A 22,789-nucleotide genomic window follows, 5' to 3' on the forward strand; every position below is an offset into this window, starting at 1 on the left:
TTTTAGTTGCCCATTAATTTGCTGCTGCTGTGATAATACTTGTCTCTCCACTACAACATATACAAACGGATAGTATGTTAGGTCTGCTTTGAGGCCTCACCCAGGGTAAGGGGTCTGCAGTACAGGGGATCTCTAGGGACTCATGGGTCAATATATGGAGATGCTGTTCACTATTTCTCCAACAAGGGATTACAAAGATCCTCCTACAAATATTGCTCCCAGGACTTATACCTACATAGTATGTTTCCTCACAGAACATTATGAAGCCAACAGACAAATGGCTGTGGTGTTTAATTTAGATGAATAAATAAGTATAACGAGAATTAATGTGGATGAAAAGGCAACTTGCTGCAGATGAGAGCCGAACCCACCTCTGCATACCAGCTGCCTACACCTAAGTTCTGTTACTAAATGATGCCTGTTGTAAAAAAGCATGTGCTTCATCTGCCGCCATGACCTCAAGTGGTGCTGGTGCTGGCTAAATTCTTCATTTCCAGATTTTGTACTCGCACAAATACCCCAAATAAGCGGATGGGAGAATAAGCGCCACAGCACAATTGTTGGAGCAGCGTATATGGAAGGTGTTGGGTTAGTTTCCAACAGGGGCAAATTGTTTTCTTGTCCACATTCATTTCCTTTTCATAATATTGTAAATGAATTTAAAGAGACAATTTTCTCTAAGCTTTCACCTCTTTTTCTCTTTTTTTATGCTTATTGTCTGTTGGCTTTGTATGGTTGTAACAAAAAATTGGGCTATTTGGTTCCCCTTCTTATTATCTTAGAACATTGAAGATTGCTGGAAAGTGTTGCCTGTCTGCTTTTGCAGCAGCATTCTCATCCGGATTTTGACCTAAACGGTGCATGATGAGTAAATGAAGGCGGTGCAACCTTTTGGCAACCTCCTCAGCTGCTTTATTTATGCAGGATGCCGAAGCCATACAGGGTCGTCAAATCTCCCAATGGAGGACGACACTATTGCTGGGTGCCATCCTCTTGATGTCCCGAGGACGAGCGTTATTGTTTCTGGCCACTGCATACGAGGGGGTGAGAAGTCTAAATCCTGGGTCCAGAAACAACGTCCCCAAGTGAAAACTGGGGGACGTACCCAGCGGTAGTCCTGGCGAGGTGCAGTAAGTGACTACATTGTTAACATACTGTGCTATTTGCTTGTTTTAGTATTTGTTGGTATCATACTTTTTTATCTTTGGACATATGCGACTGTACTCTAGACTGAAATTCATGTAATAGCAGACACACTTCTAAATTGTTGACATATTGAAATTAACATTACTAAGTGTACATTTGTGGTGTGTGTGTGCAGATTGACTAGCACAATGCCTGTTTACCTTCTAAATAACACCATGGGAACAGGGTCCTGAATATTTCGCTATGCCTGTCTCGAAAAAAAGATTTTGCACTCCTCACTGCAACTGTTCTGCTCAAATTTTGCAGAACTATCACATTTTTGGGGTCGCCTTCGTTGAGTATGACACTTAACACCAGTTAACTGCCTGGGTCTTATGAAAAAAAGAAAATTTGCCTTTACTTGTGGGGATGTGACCTACTGCAACAACAGTGCTAGCATAAAACTCTGTGTCGCTGCCTGCTGGCAGCAACACAAGTTTATGCTAGCGCTGTTGTTACAAGCAGGTCACATCCCCATAAGGGAAGGCAAATTTTTGTGCATGATACACTCTGTATAACTTAAAGATGTTGCAATTATTGTTGACAAGTACCATTGTTGCACATGCAGGAAAGTAATCAAGCCTTCTCGTTTATTATTAGGCTCAATTTTCCCCCCACCTAGCTTGCAATGCCTGCATCTGTAAAATTAGCAATGGCTTGAATATTAACAGCACTCTGTCATTTTATGGCCGCTATCTTGCAGGTGTTAAAACTACCTTAGAAGTTTGCATAGTTCTAACTCTAACATCTAACTTTAAAAACTGGTGCACCAAGAGGCTTGCACCTTTTGGTCAGTTTGAATGTTGCCATCCCAAGTTATACGAAACGCAATCTGCATTTTTGCATTGAAAGGGGCTTGTAACAATCAATGACAAACTAAATCTTTAGTGCCATTCTACAGTCCCTGAGTTATGTTAACTTGTACCACTGATAGTTTGACGTCATCAAAGCTGTGCCAACTTGTTCACAATGTCTGTGCAGTTTGCTGTGGGCATTCACAAGCCGTCACAATATCTTCCTACATCTCTCTGTGCAGAATGTCGCCTGCACAGCTTAACAGGTTTGCTTGTGCTCCTAGTGTCTATTATAATCTGTTTTTACTATTATTACTTTGCTCAAGGCACTTACTGAAAAGGCGCAAAAGAGGGCCAAGACGGCACGGAATGCCATTCTGCTGTCGACACCCGGCGCTGTCGGGATAATTGCTTGTGTTTATTGTTTTTTTTATACTTGTTGCTTATGTGAAGGGGAAGGCGAACTTGGAGCAAGTGGCAAGTCGAAGTGCATGCAACAAAGGTTACCAGGATACTGCACAGCCACTTCCAGATTAATATAAACTTGTGTTGACATGTGCTTGCCTTCTGCATAGCTCTCGATCTGTCCCCCAAAAATGGTGGTGTATAGTTGAGTATTTTAGAGCAAAGTGTTCTTTCTTTTACTGCCGAACTTTTTTTTTAAAGAAGCTGCATTCTTTCTCTCTCTTTTTTTATCTCCATGCTACCTAAACAGCCCACTTTTTCATTCATGACTATACCTTTGCCTTGAAAATTTCTGAATTGTTGATTTAGTAAATAGTGGCTCAAAAATAAATGTACAAGCATAAATGTTCTATTTAGGCATTGAAGCTGGCCATGGTGAAGAGGGGCGTGCTGCTTCACCTCGACTGGAGCTACCTGCACCCCGTAAGCTTTCCATAATATAACCATGCAGTGTGTTTAACTGACCAGCTCTGGTCTTTTTATTAGGGTTCTCGAAACTGATGTGGTCACCATTAGGGCCAAACACGTGTGCAATGACCAGCCAAGTTTGAATTCATTTTAGGATTGGTATAACAAAAGTTGGTTCCATAGAAATGTATAGGCTTCAGCAGGAACCTTTCAATGGAATCGAATATGCTGGAGTCAACTTAGGGAGTAGGCTGTAGTAGAAATTTTATTTTGCATGTGGCTGGAAAGCTGGTCAATGCGTTGCTGTACTGACCAATATGCACAAGTCAGCATTTGTTGTGGCCTATCAGAGAATGAATTTCTAAAAGGAGATGGCACTGAAAAATAAACCGAGACCTTCTTGCTATTTATGCATTAAAGCAGCACTGAACCACCCTTTGATCTTGGCAAGCGAACACATTCTACATGTAGCGGAAACAGCTAACAAGCAGTTTGTAAAGATAGCTTTCCAGAGGGCTGCTCCTCATTTTTTTTAAATGCTGGCTAGCTTCCAGTTGGCATTATGTCGTCAGTTCTTTTAACAAATTACTTGTGTTCATACCCTGTCAGATTTATTATAGAGAATTAGCAAGTGGGTAATTGCCAAAGCATTGCCACTTTGTTATCATTCTTGAAAGTTCTGTCTGATACCCATCTTGAAAAGTTACCATAAGTTTGCTTCGAAAAAATAAAGGTGAGGAGTGATAGGCCTCTCATTGCCACTGGCACTTTTCCGGCTTAAGAGAACAAATGAGTTGAGGGGTATTAAGGAAAGTAAATATTATGCTCCGAATGCCTTCGCTTATGAGGCGTTTTCAAACATTTAAAAAAATTGTATTCCTTGGAAAAACGCTGCACTCAACAGCAGAATGTGTTTCTCAAATCTTGGAAAAGGGTGCTCCAGGGCCCCTTTAAAAGTAATTATCAAAGAGGCTATGTGCTTTCGAATGACTAGAACTCTTCCAGGAAGGCAAGTTCAAGTTTGAAATGTTCGCAAGAAGTTTAGGGATATTTTAAAAAGTTTCTATTATCTGAAAAGTGGCCCATCGTATGCTGAGCTGTGATCCTTGACACAGGCAAGTTAGGAAAGTAAATTTGATAGTGTGTTTTAGAAGGAGCATCCCCCAAAACACAAACTCCTTTGTACGCCTTTTGGGTTCTATTGTACATTAAGGTGATAGACTACGCTAACTGAGTCCCCTGTTTTTATAACTCCCTGGTCTCCATCACTGTACAGAACTTGAAAGTTCTCAAGTAACTTTCCTTTAATATCTCACCATATTGGGTATTGGGTGTAATGCCATTTCTAGAGTAGTTAGTGTTCTCAATGTGCCATCTAGTGGAAAATTTGAACTTATTTATCGAGTTTTCAAGAACTGCACTGGGACACCACTGTATAGCCCCATTTGCTATCTGTGCATCGCGTTTCCTATCTGCACTCGGCCACTGTGATGTTAATACAAAACTTTTAAGGAGGGAAATAGCACTTCTATTGCAGCGTGTATTATGCATGGTCATTGTGTGGGGAATTGCACTTCTATTGGTATATTTCAAGCTGGTTACATGCTTCATTTATTAGGCTAAAGTTGCAAGGGCCACTGCACTACTATTACATTATGCCAAAACTAAGCATAATGTCTGTAATTGTACAAAATTTAAGTGCTATAGAAATAGAGTAAATGTGTGTCTGTATGGTTTCTTGCAACCAATCTTTGGCTGGGGTCTTGTTTATATAATGGTGGATGAGAAATGGGGGTTTGTTGCTCTGTTATCCTGGCACTAATTGTGGATTGCTGCTACTCTATCCTAGCTTCACCATGCCCTGCAAGGGCACCAGCAGGGGAAAGCGCCACCGGCACATCCCCTTTGGAGCCACCACAAAGGGAAGGTTCCGAGGAGATGATGTGTGAGTCTCTTTACATTTTTACATGGCCCATAAAAGTCGAGTAACTTCGAGGTTGCTTTCATTCTGCAGTTCATTCTTGACACCTAAACGTATGACAGAAATGTTATCTGTATCATTCTGCAACAAAAAGCTCTAGGCTTTGAAATTGCTACGTTATTTGAAATGTCTCTCTGGCATCATTTAGTTTATGAAGAGAACGTGTTCAATTGCTATCATAAGTGGCACAGATATGGTGCAATGTTTCTCCTGGCAGATTTTTTCCAATCCTGAAATGCTTAATCAATAATGATGACGCAAAGATATACAAGGTCTGTCTCAAAAGTTCTTGCCATATGTTTTAAAGAAATAATTTCGCAAACTTTCGGACATATTGTGGTCTCCTTCAAATTACTCCCGATTAGACACAATACATTGGTTCCACCTCCTTCTATTGCTGGAAGCACCCTTGCACTTAAGCAGCAATGGTCTTTCCTTTTGAATTGTAGTCCCAGCCCCGAAACCCCTGAGCGCCAGTTTGCATACGGGGAACAGAATAAGTCGCATGGTGCCACATCTAGCAAGCAGGGAAAGTTTTCCAGCAGTTTGCACACTAGGCAGTGGACACAGCCACATGCAAATGTAGCTCATTTGCTATGCGCACAGCAGGACTGGATTGCAGACTCGCACTCGTGTGCTCTATCTAGTCTGGCCATGCTACATGGTGCGGACTGGCTGTCCTGCAGTGATAGTACAGAAATCAAAACTACATTTTGAAGCTTTATCAAAACCTCATTACGAAGCAATGTCTGCCAAGGTGTCTAGCCAGAAGGGGCTGGAAGCAGTGTTTGCAGAGCCTAAGCGCATGCATCCACTCTAGATGCGAATTGCCATTTCATGTGAGGTGTGGCCGGTGTAGTGTACATGTAGTGTGGGCAAAAGTTCTGTGTCTTTAGAGGCTAGTTTAGTGTTCAAAACTGACCGAAATTAGCGAGATCGGACTGCGACACTCATAAGCAGTGTGGCTTGACTTTCCTTTGTACGAATGTGGGTGCAGCTGAGCTAAGCAGATAATAGTCTGCTTCTTCTGGAAGTACAGATTTTCGTGTATTTCAGCCTGTTATTTAAACTGTGTCAATAAATATACACAGTAGCAGCCGGGAAGTTCACTGAACCAAGCACCATTTTTTATTCATGTCGGATCGGCCAATGGCAGCGCTGTCTGGGAATGTTCCGACTGACGTCAAGGGGCAGCCGCCAGCAGCCCCAAGGGGTTGAGGAGAAGGCCTCTGTTGAAAAAAGGGCTTGAGAAAAAAGTGACTCCACACTCCACTTGCAAGCTGCACGTGCTGCTCACAAGTGAGAAATTCGGCTCAGATACAGTAGTACAGTATAGACCGCTTATAACGTAAGCCACCGGAGTCTCGAATATCTGCACTATAAGCGGTACCGCACTATAACCAAAACAACGATTTTCAAGCCCTGCACGTATGCAAACATGTAGACCAAGCATGTAGACACGCTTTGTACTATCGCGCGCACATCGCGATTACGTTTTCGCCAGTGAGCTGGCGCAAAGATAATCGCGATGTAGCCGGTGCTCTTTAAGTTCGACAGCTTTGCACTGAGTCAAATCGAAACAACTGTTTGCCGCAACCGCTGCGAAAAAAAACCGTGACCACTCTCGATGCGATTATGAACGGCGACTTTGTGGTGCTGCATGAAGGCACGCGCCCGACGCATGTACCGAGTCGTCCAGTCACAGCAACAACTGGCCGTCGAAACCGCGCTCGCTATCTATGCGATCATCGATGGTGACTACACGGTTTTCGAGGCACGCGCCCGACGTGCGTACCGAGTAAAAACGAAACTACTGTTCGTCGCTACCGCTGCGGAGAAAACCATGGCCGCTATCGACACGATCGTCGATGACGACTACGCAGTTACGAAAGCCCACGGCCAACACGGTGTTATGCGCAGCCGTAAAAGCAAGAATACAGGATTTAAAGACACAAATAGGTCCGAATTAACCGATGTGTGACCAAATAAGTCCGAATTAACGAGAGTTTGATTGCATTGAATAATGCACACGCCAGTCCGGTTAACCTCCCTGCTTTTTCCACCACGTTTCTCTTTCTCTCTCTCTCAGTCGAGAGCACGCTTCTTGTTGAGAAGCGTGCTCGCTGCGGCCCTTGTCGGCGAGATTTTCCCGCGGAAGCCGCATTATAACCGGTATTTTGTCTCATGCGGCTGCACTGTAAGCGGTATGCATATACATGGAGTGCTATAGGAAAATTAACATGAGTCTGAAAAGACCGTACTATATCCAGTCCTGCACTATAAACGGTTACGTTATAAGTGGTCTATACTGTATATGTTAACTGCAGAATGTGTTTTTCACCAAGCCCAAGGTGTGGTGAAGGAAAATCTTCACTTTGAATTTTGATTGATTCAATTACTTCTGGAAGAAGTTGACCATTGTCTATCCACACTGCTTATTGATGTATCTGTCGCGTCTTGCTAATTTCGATTAATTGTGAACACTCTACTTTCGAAAGTACATGTACACTTGCTAGCTCATTCTCACTCCTGGCCGCTTCTGGTTAGATGGCTAGATTGATTTCGCTTCTTAATGAACTATAGACAGTGGTTATAAATGTGCAATTTGGATGTGGCTACTACAGTAGAACCCCGCTGTTACGTTCCTGGGTGCTGCGTTTTCCCGGCTGTTACGTCGTTTTCGGCCGGTCCCGGCACAGCTCCCATAGAACCCAATGCATTAGTAACCCCGCTGTTACGTCGCAACGTCCCGTGAAAAACGTAACAGCGGGGTTCTACTGTATATCTGTTGGTCAGGTTGTTGCAGTTCAAAGCCTATGCGGATTACTTAGCACGGCCAGAATTGAGCGCAGGCACGCGCTCCAGCCCTGTCGTGCAGGGTAGCAAAAGGAATACATTTGTGTGTAGCTGTGTCTGTTATGGAACATTGATACCGCAGTCGTCGTGATGAGCCCACTCGCTGAGCTCATTGTAGCTCGCTGAGGTGCTCCAAGTGGTTTCCTGGCAACGTGACTCCAGGTGCGTAGCAAGCCTGCCCGAATGCCAATATCCGACTGGAACACATAATCTGCTTTCGAAGTTGAACACCTTTGAAGTGTGTCACCATTATGGTCGGAGCTCATTACAAGTAAACATAAAGGCGACGTTTCATTCAACTGTCAGAAATTGTACCATTGTCGTATAAATAAGTGAGAAAGTTGCATCTAGCAGACCAGCACAACAAAGGGATGGGACACTGGGCCTCTTCGATTATCAGTCCCTGGCAGTCCCAGACTGCTTGGGACTGCTGTGCCACATTCGATTTTGCTCGGACAGCTTCCGAAGCTCCGCCCTCTAGTCAGAGTTGTCAGAACCGTGTAAATTTTTTCACGGACCGGAAGTTCCGGACTGTCCGCAAACTGTTGGAACTGTCAGCAGATGTTTGGTCGGGCAAGCGCAAGTAGCTAGCAGACGACGGATGTCTTAAAAAAGATGCGCGCGGTGTTAGATGACGTGTGCGTCTGTGTACTTTGCACGCTCCAGGCAGCAACTACTGTGCATTGAGTTATTGCTTCTGTTACATCAGTGCTTTGTGTGCCATTATGCAAGTTTTTCATGAGCCGTCTAATTGCTGTAGTTTTAGTTTTCGTGTTTTTTAAAAGAAGCGCAGCAATCAGGCGCACATGCTTGCTTTTCGTAATGTGTTTCGTGAAATCTGTCATGCTCATTGCTGCAAGCAAGTAAATTTTTCTTTTCAGATAAATGAAATTAGCGTGTGAAGAATCTTGTATTGCATGTGGCTATTACACGCCGGTAGCTGGGGTGGGATACAATAGGAGCTTAGGGGATTGCTGTTAGCATATATGCTGATCTCTTCTGTTACCAAGTTCGAGCGTTTGATTTTTGACGTGTACACGTGCTCTCTCCTAGACACGCGTCGGGCCTTTAATTAGCAGATGGTCTCGCGAGCTTTGAGAATGTCGGCGGGTGCTTTCTGCATAAAGACTGACGTGGCACGATCACGATATTGCTTATGTCTGTGTGGGAATTCCACTTAAGTTTCTCAGGCTCACTAGCTAGCGCGACATAAAGTTCTATGCGCTCGGGCTACGATTCCACTGTGCAAGCTTTATGGTTGTGTTGGCGACGTGGCCTCTGAGACTGCACCATTTCTGAGGCCATGCTTATGAAAACGCTGGGTAGGGGGCTGTCTACGAGTAGCAAATAGCAGACGGCAGCCAGGAGAGACTTCCGGTTGCGGTGCTTGGGTCACGTGACTGTGACGTGCTCTTTTGTTGGGGCTAGTCAGACCGGAAGCCGTGGGCGGTATTCGAAGAGGCCCACTGAACTCCACTACAAGTTGAGAATAGCCTCGGAGCTTGGTGCATTGTAGGTGACAAAATCGGAAGTAGTCGGACTATGTGAACATCCAAAATAACATTAAAGCTTCCCACCACGGTTATGTTTTATAGGACGAACGTTGTGGGTATGCGCGCCCCACTCTGCCGTAGCCTTCACAGTGCAAGTCATAGAAGGACCAGGAGCCTCGTGAACGGGATCAAGGCGCTCTTCGATTGCCAATAACTCTGCTTCTGTTGAATGCATTGTACTTTTTATGGGAAAGTATTTCTGAAATAGTCACTTCAACTTCAAATGCATTTCTTGACTATGATAAAATGTGGTTCAGAGCCCTTAAGCTGCCATTACTATATGCAACAAGCAAGGAATTTTAGCATAAATGAAGAAAACGTGACATTTGTAAACATGCAGCAGTTTGGCTCGGACAGAATCTAATGATGCATTCAGCCGCACACTTAGTCTTGTGTAGGCATTTTGCTAGTATGTTTACCTGTGTTTTAATTCATCAGCTGGCTCGGTACGCTGCATTGTTGCTTTACTATTTCTTGATATGTCATCTACATCTTATTCCTTCAAGCCTTCAGTTTATAAGAATGGAATTTTTGAATGTAGGTCAAGCGCATAGAACTGGTTGTTTCTAAACACTTCGATAATGTAACTTGTTGTCACGCTATTTTCCACATAAATTGTGGAAAACAGCAAATACTTTACTATGAGCATGAAAAGTATAAACTAAGCAATTTCATGACTAGTCCTACTTATTTTCATGACATCTTTAAAGCAGATTTACGCAAATCAGGGTTCGCACACTTTCTTGAAATTGAAACATGTCTTCAAGACCCTTGAAAACATTTGGAATTTCTTGAGTGGGTACAATCTAAAATCGATTTTGTGATCCGCTTTATATGGCGGATCAGTGTGGACCCGGCAAACTTTCCACATTAAGAACAATGGTATAAAAAGCTTATGCCATGGTGAGTGCCCAAGCAGATCCATTTCGCACGACTGCTGGCTTGGCTTCCAGTGGCCCGCTGTATGGCCTCCAAGATTTGGAGCGCGCACTATCCTCGTTGCAAAGGCCATGTCTGCACTTCCTTGGCTGATAAAACGCTCCAGGGGACTGCACTTTTTCCGTTTTCTTTCTCTTTCTTTTATTTTTTTTCTCGGTCAGCACTATTGTAATAACCACTTATTGCAAGTCATAGAGGTTCTCGCCATATTAATATATGTGGCGAGTTCCTTTTTCTTTATCACCGCATGGCAGCGCGCAGTTCAAATTAATGGAGAAGCTGATGCGCATGCGCAGTATTGAGTAGGTTTACCCATAGACGCCTACACTGCGTGGCCGGACCGTGACAGTCAGTTCAATTATCCAAAGGTTCGAATAAATGAGGTACGAATTAACAAGCATTTACTGTATAACTTTTTGTGTTTATAGTGCAATGAGGCTATTTAAAGTGTTTTGGAAGTGTTATAATAGGAAAATGATACACGGGGATGCTGCTCTGCAAACTGAAAAAAGCTTTGACGCGGCCTTGAAAGCATTTGAATACCGATGAATTTCTGCCACCGAGACCTGTACAAATCCTTTTATTTTACATTCACCAGAGTGCTCTGATACAACCAATCAAATGTGCCCTAAATGTACCGCTTCTGCTATGAAGTAAATATTTTTGTGTTTCAGCGGTGCTACTGCGGGTGCTGCGAGTGCAGCTGGAGGTGCGGCAGCAGAACAGGGACGTCTTGCATGAGCTCCAGCAGCTGAGGCATGAGGTACGGGTCGTGTCCGAGAGGCTGGATGAAATTGAGCCTCTCGACAGGACCCGTGCAGTGTCTCAGCCTGCCCTGTCGACGGTGCCTCCAGTTCTTCCTCGGCTACCTGCCGACAATATTGAAGAATTGGAGGCAGCAGAGGCAGCCGTGCAGGATGAGGCTGTGGCTGCCACCTTGGTTCGTACTGCCCTTTTATTTTTAATTATAAGGCTATGTAACATGTGGAAGTTCTGTGCATGTTTCATGAAACATGCTGTGGGTTTTATGTGAAGGGACTTTGCATCGCACACACAAAAGTGTTCATGGAAATAATTTGTTCCCTGCTGTATAGGTTCTAATGATATATTTCGACTGGACCTTAGTTTCTTTAACATGCATCTTAATCTAAGCATACGCTAGTGTTCTTGCAATGAGGCCTCATCGAAATGTGACCATGAATGCCAGAATCAAATCTGTGACCTCGAGCTCAGCACCGCAACGCCATAGCCACTGAGCTAGCATAGTGACTTGCTGAATCGTCGATTTCCAACAGCTCTCCGTAGAGATACATTCATGAAGCAGGAGTAAGTCGTTAAGGTAATAAAAATCCATTGCTGATACAAAGTGCAAACTGGCAGCTCTCTGTAGAAGGACACAATGCAGAGCACTTGTGCGTAAATTCTTTTTGTTGGACAAGTTGTAGATACATCATGAATGATAAATAGCAGTGCAAACAAGTGGGACACAGTACAGGAAAAGGGGTGCAATGATCTTCTGTATATACTGTATTTACCTCATTTTAATCTAGTTTTATTTACCATGAATAAGAGGCCTATCATGTGGCTTTCTATTAGTGTATGAGGTTCATGGTATTGTTATTGAAATGCAGTCCACATTTTTCTGTTATTTTTTTAACTTACAATATGCTGATAAGCCTTCATTTGTAGTGAGCAGGAAAGTGGCGCACGGCCTTTGTTTTTGATGAGTTGGCTTGGTAAGTCTATCGACAGAATGATAACGGGCGCCAGGCAGCCATGATGTAGGCGTGTACTTAGGGGAAAAACGCTGTACAAATGTAAGAAGGTCTGTATGACAATGCAAACTTATTTTACCAACTTGATATTTTCAAAAGTGGTTGAAAAGGCCAAAATGTGAGCAGGTAACTGCAGTTCCCCTCATCCTGTAAAAGCAGAATGATGGGCTGCTTTCACAGTTTGCGAAGCTGCAGGTGTAAACACTGCTGAGGGCTAGCTTTTGGTTACCACAAAACTAGGTCTTTAAAAACTGGTTGTCAGTCCCTTTAACACAAAATGTGAAGGTCTGAAAATATCGTGTCGGTATGCCTTTAAGCTGTTTTGTGCCACACGTGCGTAGATCCGACTTTTCTGCAGTCTAATGTCACATCTCTTAATTATGCATTGGCAATTTGCATACAAGTAGAATTGGTGCACTTACATTAATTTTAATGATGGTGAAAGCTTGGAGAGGTAGTTACTATGAAACACAGTTACAGTGCTAAGGGTTACGAAACACAAACATGAAATGCACAGAAGAGACAAGATCTGATGCACTTCGTGTTTGTGTTTCTTCCACAACACCGTTCCAGGTGTTGTGGAGCACATTTACAATTAAAGAGCATTGCGTCACAAACCTCTTGCAGCAAAAAAAGTCTTGCTTTGCACTTGGCTAAAAATTCACTTCTCTTGGCAATAAATTATATTCTAGTAGTATTGGGTAGATTTTTAAACTTGAAAATGTTGTCACGTACCATGCTCATTACCACATTTTTGTCTTTTGCAGCGCAAGCACCTCCTGCAAATAGGAGGGAAGTCGCTGCGCGAGGTGGCATCGAATGCCATGAAGGCTGTAATGGCACACCCCGTCCAAGTGCTTTACAGCCTTCATGGCAGGAAGGGGAAGAGGGCTTTCGAAAATCTGAAGTTATGCCGGATAGTCACAGGTAAGGCCTCCTTAGTCATCCTTTTGCATTTGCAAGTATTGTGTATACAGCTGAACTCCTCTACAGTGAAATGGCTTGCCAAAATCCTGTCTTTCATATAAATTGTTAACTTCTACAAAGAAGAAATTTAGGTGTCCCTGTTGGCTGATTTCATTTTTTACTATGAAAGCCACATACTCGGCCACCACTGCCCTTGAAGGCGTTGCGAAGGTGTGCTCTGCACTAGCGCCAATGGCAGTGTAGGTGAATGGCTTGACGAGCATGCCGATGAATTGCATCACACCAGGCAGCTTACACGTTTAGCATCAGTGGGCGAGATAGTTGATGAATATGTCTCGGTTGGTAAAGACATGGTGTGATCATCACTGATGATGTTAACGCTATGTTAGGGTGGAAAAACAGGAATGTCAACGAAGGCAACAGGGATGAAGATCCTGTAAATGGATCAAGAATTTTCATGGCGGAGAAGGCGATAGCAGTATTTGATTCCCCACAGCATTACTTTGCGTATTCTGCATTTCGTTGCTGAGCATGCTGTGAACCTCGATTCAATATGGTTGGCTGCAGTTGCAAATTCTGTCAGATGAACTGTGTGCTAAAGACTTGGCAACTTATTTCACTAAGTCTCAAGTTCATGTTAAGGTTTTCTTTTGTTGAATGTGTTTGCCTGCTCTATTGTGGGTGCATGTTGAATGTACTAATTGTGGTCTTTGTATGTTTGTGTGCAGATGTCATCTGTCAAAAAGGGGGGGCCGACCTGACAGAAGCTCAGGGCTTCATTAAGAGGTGGTCGCCAGGGTCTGTGGACAGGCGTGGTGACAGGAAGAGGCGTTTTGCAGAAACATTAGCAGCAGAGCAGCCCGATGATCCCTCCCTTCGGGGCAGGGATCACTGCCTGCCCACTGCTGCCCTCTCCCTGCCCCACCCTTGGCCTCAGGGCCCTGGCCAGTCCACCGTTGGCCCCTCCTGTCCGGCTGCCCATGCTCCTTCCCCTGCTGCAGCCCCTGCTCCTGCCGCTCCTCCTGCCCCTGCTCCTGCTCCTGCCGCTCCTCCTGTCCTTGCTCCTGCTGCTCCCCCTGCCCCTCTATGCATCGGTTGAGGCATTGCCTAAAATAGGCCAAATAAATTATATTTTCGTTTATGCTTTGTGTGTTTCCTTCCTGCACTTTTTTACATCACGTTTTCTTAGCTACTAATTTTATAGGCAGTAGGCCAGCATACAAGCAACAAAATGGCTGAGTACAGGCTATGCTTGCAACACACTGGATAGAAAATGGCTGAGCACTGGATATGCTGGAAACGCGTTGGATAGAAAATGGCTGAGCACTGGATATGCTGGAAACGCGTTGGATACAGAATGGTTGAGCACTGGGATATGCTGGAAACACGTTGGATAGAAAATGGCTGAGCACTGGATATGCTGGAAACGCGTTGGATAGAAAATGGCTGATCACTGAATATGCTGGAAACGCGTTGGATACAGAATGGTTGAGCACTGGATTCTTGAAATACAAAATGGCTGCACACTGGCTCTATGCTCGAACTACATTGGATACTACAATGGCAAACTGTAAGGCCAATCTTGGCTCGAACAGTGGGTGAACCTTGGATCGGGTTGCACTTTGCCATGATGCCAGGATTGGGCCAAAGTTCGTACCAATTTCTGCGAGCATTGGACCATGCTTGGCCCAGTGCTGTTGTGCTTCCTGGGCTCCCTTATGACTATTAAAGTACTTCGTCGTTTTCCTTTGTACATAGCCATCATCATCTTCCCTGCTCTACTTCTTCGTGTGTGAGCTGGGACGTATCCTTTTTGGAATAAAAAGCGTTGACAGCTTGGTCGGTCTCGCTATGATAATATATCATCATTATCATCATCAGCCTATATTTTCTTGCGCTAGCGTATTCCAACTTGCGCCTGCAAATTTCCTAACTTCATCATCCCAACTGGTTTTCTGCCGACCTCGACTGCGCTTCCCTTCTCTTGGTATCCATTCTGTAACCCTAATGGTAAACCGGTTATCCATCCTACGCATTACATGGCTGGCCCCGCTCCATTTCTTTCCCTTAATGTCAACTAGAATATCGGCTATCCGCGTTTGTTCTCTGATCCACACCGCTCTCTTCCTGTCTCTTCTGTCAAAACTAATCAACAAGTAAGGGATATTCGAAATTATAACGTGGGAAAGATTGAGGAAGCCGTAAAATATGGACGCATCATTAAATCAGTAAGAAGAAAGCTTGGCATAGGACAAGGCAAGATGTATGCACTGAAAGATAAGCATGGTAATATCATCAGAAATTTCGATGACATATTAAAAGCAGCGGAAGAATTCTATACTGACCTGTACAGTGCCCAAAACAGCCAAGCTGCTTTCATTCAAAATAGTGATGAACCGGATACAGAGGCTTCTTCTATAACTAGCGCTGAAGTTAGAAGGGCCTTGAAAGACATGACCAGGGTAAAAGCTGCTGGAGAAGATGGAATAGCCGTACATTTATTCAAAGTTGGAGGACATATCATGCTTGAAAAGCTTGCGCCCTTTATACGCAATGCCTCACAACTTCAAGTGTACCAGAGAGCTGGAAGAACGCCAACAGTATACTAATCCATAAGAAGGGAGACGTTAAAGAACTGAAGAATTATAGACCCATTAGCTTGCTTTCAGTATTGTATAAAATATTCACCAAGATAATTTCCAATAGAATCAGGGCAACACTTGACTTCAGCCAACCAAGAGAACATGCTGGCTTCAGGAAGGGATATTCTACGATGGATCATATCCATGTCATAAATCAGGTAATCGAGAAATCTGCAGAGTACAATCAACCTCTCTACATGGCTTTCATAGATTTTGAAAATGCATTTGATTCAGTAGAGATACCAGCAGTCATAGAGGCATTGCGTAATCAAGGAGTACAGGAGGCATACGTGAATATCTTAGCAAACATCTACAAGGATTCCACAGCTACGTTCGTTCTCCACAAGAAAAGTAGAAAGTTACCTATCAAGAAAGGGGTCAGGCAAGGAGACACTATCTCTCGAATGCTATTCACTGCATGCTTAGAAGAAGTATTCAAGCTCTTAGACTGGGAAGGCTTAGGAGTGAGGATCAACGGCGAATATCTCAGCAACCTTCGGTTTGCAGATGACACTGTCCTATTCAGCAACAATGAAGACGAATTACAACAAATGATTGAGGACCTTAATCGAGAAAGTGTAAGAATTGGGTTGAAGATGAATATGCAGAACACAAAGATAATGTTCAATAGCCTGGCAAGGGAACAAGAATTCAGGATCGCCATTCAGCCTCTAGAGTCTGTAAAGGAGTACGTTTATCTAGGTCAATTACTCACAGGGGACCCTGATCATGAGAAAGAAATTTACAGAAGAATAAAATTGGGTTGGAGTGCATACGGCAGGCATTACCAACTCCTGACTGGGAGCTTACCATTGTCGTTCAAATTAAAAGTGTACAATCATTGCATTCTACCTGTGCTAACATATGGGGCAGAAACGTGGAGGTTCACAAAGAAGCTCGAGAACAAGTTAAGGACCGCACAAAGAGCGATGGAACGTAAAATCTTAGGACTGATAATATATATATATATATATATACAATATATATATACAATATATAGTATAGCCGTGCGCTACAGTATATATATATATATATATATATATATATATATATTGTAGCGGACGGCTGTACATATAAATACTTTTCAACTCGCACGGGCCATGAAAACAAAATTAACGTCGTGTAATTATCAAGGCCTTTGGAGTTATGCGATATTTTGGGCAAATTTCACGCTGTTGTAGCCTCTTTCCACAAAACCGCGTGCAACTTCAAGAGGCTAGAAGCACTGGGCGTTATATTTCTGCGGCTCCGATATTAAACATGGAAGCCGATTGCTGAAAACAGCAGTCGACTAGCGGATACGACGGACGCTCCGACTTGTTGGCGTTCACAACATCCGTTTCTCCACATTTTGACTAGAGTGTACTAGAATATGGTCGAGCGGGACAAGCGGATGGGGCGGCGCATGCTTTGCGGTGAGGCGCCCGACGTGGAAAAATGCTGGGGCGGCGCTGCAGTCGAAGTGGATTGGGCCGCATCAAGGTCGCGCCTTTGGAAACTGCTGGCGATTCTGCTCGGGAGGGTCATTCGTACTACTTCGCGCGCTGGTATTTGCATTCAGACCAATCAAATGGAGTTCATAATTGCATATGACATGTATTTAGGCCTTAAGAATAAATTCCCTTCCTTTCTCTTCTTCATTTATTTTTTATTATTTTCTAATGTCACTCGGTGATCGCGCGTACATTGCGGCCGCAGTGTTGACTTTCATTCTACTATGTTATTGTACGGTTCCCTTTGGAGAAAAATACTTTTCTCGTTCTTCAAGCAACATGTATCTCTCGTGTGTATTGTTGCGCATATATAGTTTTCGCAGACGAAGCAATTGTAACATATGTAGCCTTCCTGCTGGTCGCTTCAAACAAGTGAAGTATATCTGCCCCATCCGGCGATTTGTACTTAGATTTAGGGTTAGCATTGGCATAGATTAAAAAAAGAGTAAACTGCAGTGCAACATTCCAATCAAGTTTCCGCCTTTCTCGCGTAACAGAATGCGGAGTAATTGGTACAGGGTCATTTATTCCAGTCGGACCTCGAGCGCCGAAAACGGTTTTAGTTAGCCATTCTATATGCTAATCTTTGGCCGTAAGCCGTACGTGGATTTTTTTTTTGAGTCGATACTTCAAAAAAGAAAAGAAAAGAAAGCCTGTGCGGTAGCCGAATTAGTGCCTACATCGTGGATACGACGTTGCGCTGCTAAACTGGAGCTCGCGGGTTCAATCCAGGTCGTGGAATTCGATGGGAACGAAATGGAAAAAGACTTGTGTACTTCTATTTAGGTGCACGTTAAAGAACCCCAGGTGCTAAAAACTAAACCGGGTGTCTTATAATCATATCGTGGTTCAGCCATGTAACATCGAACAATTTGTTTAAATTAAAAAAAAGAAAAAAGCAGGTGGCTGTGTTCTTCGGCTTTTTTATAGGGGTGTAAAAAAATCAATTATTCTCGAGTCTTATTTCCGAGAAAAACAGGCAACGCTTATCCTATATTTCATGCGTAAATGTAATGCCGTTCCCAAATGTATGACCGCTCAACTCTGCAGCTTGAATATTATAAACGGCTGCGTTCTGTTATCCGGTGCAGTGTCATAATGACCATAATGAAACTATTTAAGGAATTGCATGTTTCACATACACGTAGAGATATGTTCAGATCTGTTGCGTTCGTTGAAGAAGATAAGTGTGGTACCACATGGGGCACTCCGTTTTAATGGGTTGCAAACATGGTGAGACTGTCAAAAATTCTCGTCTGAATGAAGTTAGCAGATTTACAGGCGGCCCCAAAACGCAGCACTTATTAAGCATTATTCAGTATTAAGCAGGACTTATTAACACCCGTCCGTTAATTATCTCAGGAACTGCGCCTCTGCGCAACAGCCACGACTCTCCGGCAGCAAAATCATTTGGAATAACAGTCCTCACTTGCATGCAGTCACTCACCTTTGAGATTTCAATAGTGCTGGTATACGTTACATTCCAACGGAAATGAATATTCGGCGTCGTACAGTATATCAATAACACACACACAAACACACACACAAACACACACACACACACACACACACATATATATATATATATATATATATATATATATATATATATACACCAGAAAAAAGCAATTGTGCGTCCGGGTAAATATTCACAGCGAAGTAGACGCGCGTATGATGCGGTTTATTGACCTGTCGGCCGGGGTCCGGCCTTCATCAGAAGGCCGGACCCCGGCCTTCTGATGTGAATATATATAAAACATAGTTTTGCCTGCTATGACTATTATTTCTGCGAATGAGAGCTTTATTTCCAACATTCACTAATAAGTGTGTTTGTTGCTGCAAACAAACACCTGCGCTTATTCCGGTCGGGAGTTCTAACTTTTTCAAATATTGCATTTAGAATATTTGTTATTTTTTCCTCTGCATGTATATATCGTAAAGAAATATGTCTATGTACCCTTTGATTTCATTACCTAGAAATACATTGGTCATTCTTCGCGCCACGCAGTTGATAAACCTGGTTTATTTCACTCTAGTATTGTTTTCTTCGATCATTGTCCCTGATCAATATCCACCAACAAGAAGCGCGTGTAAAATGACACGATATAAATACTAAAATTTTCTTACGCAGCCTTCTAGGTGCGGAGATACTAGTTACATTTAGAGGACAGTGGTGAAAACATCAGTTCATCTGGCTAAAACTACATTTGGAACTGGCCGTCAAGAGTCTTGGGCGCACCGAAGCAACTAAACCATTAAAAAAAGTGCTGCACTGAGGTTCTGCGAGAAAAACTGGGCGTCCGCCAGCGTCCGCGCGCTCGCTAGCAGACGACGCGCTTGACAACGACCGCAAAATTGAAGACGTCGCGTTTTATAATCTATGCTTCAAATATATATGTTTGGCAAAATTGTGTAAACATAAAGTTGCAGTTGAAATAAAGCGCTATTTTAAGAGCGTACTATACGCATTCGGCCTCGGCGCCGGCAGCGAAACTACGTTGAATATGCCGCGGAGCGCGTCTCCGCCCCAATCCAGTTCGCTCGCAGCGCCCTCGCACTATTTTTCCACACGCGGCGCCTCAGCGGCAGAGCGCCGTTCGGCCCACTCGACCATTGTCTAGTACACTCTAATTTTGACAAAAATTTACTGACAGCCATTGTGAGCTAAGGTAGGAAAACTTCAGGTGGTTATTTGGAGTGTAACTGAGGTTTTTAGTAAAGAATGTCGGATGCTATAGTGTGCTGTAATACAAAAATATTATGTATTTCTACTTCGGAGTGGTATGGTTACTGAATAACGTATTGTTGCAACAATGTCATGATTTATTTCTACTTTGTAGTTGTACGAATACTGCATAGCATGTTGTTACAAAACTGGCAGAAGAATTAAAATATTTTTGCGATAACGTGAACCGTTAAAATGTCATTACGAGAGAACTTTAAACCTTTAAATGATTTTGCAGCGTCGTTTGAGGCTATAACGGGTGTGGTTACAGCATTAAGTCCCAATAAATGCTAGAGGAGCTAAAACATATAGAATTTTTGAAGGACTCGATGCAAAAAAATGAAACACCCAAAAATAAACTTGCCTAGTCGTAGAAAATTTTCGTGTTGGCTTGGGTGCCTTCAAAATGATTCTAGGGGCACTGAAATAAATTGTCCCTTTATAATTTTTATCAAGCGGCTCAGTATTGTGCGAAATGCTGTACCCGGCTGGCTATGTTCATTTAGTATTGTACCACGCGTCTAAACTTTCAGGGGGACGTCTCGGCCGCTACGAGGAGGACAAAGAATTCACTCTGGGCGCTCGGTGTGGGCCGTGTGCTTTATTGCCATGTTTTGCAATGCCGGTCCCTCGTTTCCAAGTAGTAACTGACATTTTACCTCTGTCTATAATCGGGCGTACAGCTCCATTTCCCAGAAATGGGGACCATGGACTCTTTTTACCTGCAACGCCCATCGACTACGTTGACAGGCCATGTCGCAACCACAGGACGCCACTGCCTCCTCCACTAAGCATATCGTCAAAATGAAGCTCCCTGTCTTCTGGCCGACAGACGCTTAGCTTTATTTTTTGGCAATAAGAGAATGCTTTTTCATGTGTATTCGCTATCTTTATCCTTGGTATCTCAACTTCATCACCCCACCTAGTCCTAGACTGCGCTTCCCTTCTCTTGGTACCCATTCTGTAACTCTAATGGTCCACAGGTGATCCATCCTGCGCATTACATGGCCTAGGTGGTGTGATGAAGGTAGAAAATTTGCAGGCGCAAGTTGGAATCAGCTAGCGCAAGACACGGGGAATTGGAGATCACCGGGAGAGGCCTTCGTCCTGAAGTGGACATAAATATAGGCTGATGATGATGATACTTGTTATCCGAGTACTACGCAGTACTAATGGCTCCAGCTGTATGCGACACCCTCCTGTCCCCGTCAGACGACCACCCGCACGATGACCTGAAAGAAGAAAAAAAAAACGAAACCAAGTTTCACTACCGTGAGAGTACCGCTGTCGAAATCTGTCACTCCGCCAAACATTAGCAGACTATCCCCGCCTTAACTATCCTACACCTTCAATCCCCGCAGGCAGTGACTCGACCAATAAGATCCACTCCCAACAATCGGTCAACTTGGTCATTGGGCTACGGAAGACATTTCTACAGATTTTTCTAACGCTTACATCAATGTTCCCATCAGTGGTACCTACCTATCTTTCAGGCATTTCAAACTACTAGTTGACCTACAACGGCATCACCTCATGGACCCTCAAACCTACCTGAGGGCTTTAAGCGTGTCATTCAATTTATCATCTTAACAACTTCTCCGCTACAATGCAATATTGGTGAACACTTCTCAGCTGTTGCCCGATATAATCTACCCCTTCTTTACTTCAAGGTTCAGGGCTCATAAAATGAACGCGCCATATTTTCATGACAAATTCGCGCGATTCTGGGCAAACGCGCTGGCTACCGCCAGGCCGCCTGAAGCTCGCTCCTTGCAATACTTAGCGTATGCTTCAACCTGGCATTGTGTGCAGACCGGCCGGCGCACGGTTTGCGGCACTCTATATGGTGCATAACAATACCGGTGTATAGCGACCTTGTGCAGATTGTTGCGCGTTCAAGAAACTCAACATCCCGGACCACTGCCACGATTAGAGAATCCAGGACCAGAGTGCTGCGCTTCCTGCTTTTCTACCTTACTAAAATGGAGTTGATAAAACAGCGTCAAGAGAGTCCAGTCTCGTTAACGTGACATCTTTTTGTTGACGCCTCATTTTGCAGGCATGGCACCGTGGTTTGTTCTCCAAACTGTGCTTGCGTGGAATTTCGGCTGTGATTTTGCAAAGTCACACAATTTAGCTTTCCTTTCTTTTAGATACAGTGACAGGCTCGCGTGACAACTGATGAGGAATTGCTCCTTGATTAGAAGCTCTCTAAGCGCACCGTACTCCTGTGCAGTCTCTGAAAGTTCGGTCCACCTATCAAAATAGTGGCTGAGCCGCGCGGCGAATTGCGTGGCGGTCTCGCCATCGGCAGGCTTTCCAGTCCTAAACTTGTCTCGGAAGCCTTCTACGGTGAACCTAAATCTCTTCAGTAAAGCGGCTTTCACCCTTCCATAACTGGAGGCATCGGTTGGCGTCAGCCTACCGTACACACTAAGTGCTTCGCCACTCAAACATGTGCTTAACGCCGTGGCCCATTGATCCTCTGGCCAATTCTGGCTTTTAGCAACTGCCTCAAATCTATGCAAATAAGCATCCAGGTCATCTTTTCTTTCATCGAATGCAACAAGCAGTTTGCTTGGGTTCAGACGGAAGCTAGTTTCTTCCCTTTCAGTGCTATCGACTCTTGGCTGAGCGGGAGCGTCTGTGCGCTGCTGCAAACGAAGTCGTTCGATTTCTAACTCATGCTGTCTTTGCCTTTCTCTCTCAGCTATTTCAGCTTCTCTTTGTTCTCTGATCTGTCGCCCTTTTGCTTCTCTTTCTTCTTTTCGCTCCATCGCCTCTCTTTCTTCTCTTATCTGTCGCTCATTTGCTTCTCTTTCCTCTCTTCGCTCCATCGCCTCTCTTTCTTCTTTGGCCCGTTCGGCCGCTAGCTTCTCTCTTTCTACAGCTTATTTTTCCTTCTGATTAACCCACTTCCGTAGTTCCGCTCTGGAAAGACCCATCTTCTCACCAAGGGAAACTAATTTCTCGAGATCCATAATGCCTTTCAAAAATCTAGCCGCGTGCAAAAAATATCTGCCTGGATTTCAACAATCGAACTGCT

The 22,789-nt window shown here is 43.9% G+C and overlaps 1 protein-coding gene across 1 annotated transcript in view; it reads left to right on the forward strand.

Annotated features, from left to right (window-relative positions):
* The first annotated feature begins 10,912 nt into the window (after positions 1-10,912).
* The window catches only part of LOC125944267 (cyclin-dependent kinase inhibitor 1C-like), a 226,474-nt gene continuing 214,597 nt past the window's right edge, over positions 10,913-22,789 (forward strand). The window contains exon 1 of the mRNA XM_049664615.1: positions 10,913-11,121. The gene's annotated coding sequence lies outside the window, so the exon portion shown is untranslated. The remainder of the gene's footprint in view (positions 11,122-22,789) is intronic.

This window comes from Dermacentor silvarum, chromosome 3 (assembly GCF_013339745.2).
Source record: "Dermacentor silvarum isolate Dsil-2018 chromosome 3, BIME_Dsil_1.4, whole genome shotgun sequence".
Taxonomy (NCBI): Eukaryota; Metazoa; Arthropoda; class Arachnida; order Ixodida; family Ixodidae; genus Dermacentor; species Dermacentor silvarum.